This window comes from Chrysochloris asiatica, unplaced genomic scaffold (genome assembly GCF_000296735.1).
Source record: "Chrysochloris asiatica unplaced genomic scaffold, ChrAsi1.0 scaffold00255, whole genome shotgun sequence".
NCBI classification, from domain to species: domain Eukaryota; kingdom Metazoa; phylum Chordata; class Mammalia; order Afrosoricida; family Chrysochloridae; genus Chrysochloris; species Chrysochloris asiatica.
In genome coordinates this window covers 1,219,044-1,219,734 of record NW_006408773.1, presented here as the reverse complement: position 1 = coordinate 1,219,734, position 691 = coordinate 1,219,044, and positions in this window count along the sequence as shown.

The following is a 691-nucleotide window of genomic DNA, read 5'->3' as shown; positions in this document are numbered from 1 at the left end:
GAAGCCCAGTTAATACCACTATTATTCAAATTTATGCACCAACCACTAAAGCCAGTGAAGATGAAATAGAAGAATTCTACCAACTTCTTCCATCTTATTTAATTCTACTTATCTTTGTGACAGAGATGACCTGCCTTGTCAAATGATTTCCCTTTGAAAAAGATAAAGGTCATTTTCACTCTATCCTCTAGCCTACAGAAATGCCAGCGACTCTCAAGAAAAAGCAACCTTATCCTGCCTGTATTGAACTAAAACTTGTCCAGAGAAGCCTCATAGATACCATGAGCCAAGTGAATTTTAGAAATGAATACTGAGTGACAGAATCAATTCAAACAACTTCTACCATGTTAAGAAACCTTGGTAGCGAAGTGGTTTAAGAGCTGAACTGCTAACTGCAAGGTCAGTAAGTCGAATCTACCAGTTGCTCTGCAGGAGAAAGATTAGGCTTTCTTCTCCCCTAAAGAAGTATCACCTCGAAAACCCTATACAGGGTAGCTATAAGTTGGAACCGAATCGGTGGCACACAACCACTACCACTACCGATACCATATTGGCCAGATTAATGCAATCCCTTTCTCTTTTCCTTTGTAGTGAATTGAATTGTGTATCCCAAAATATGATCTTGAATTTGTCCCTTCTGAATTTAGAGATCATCTGAAGAACAGATTTGCTGAATTAAACACTAAAGACC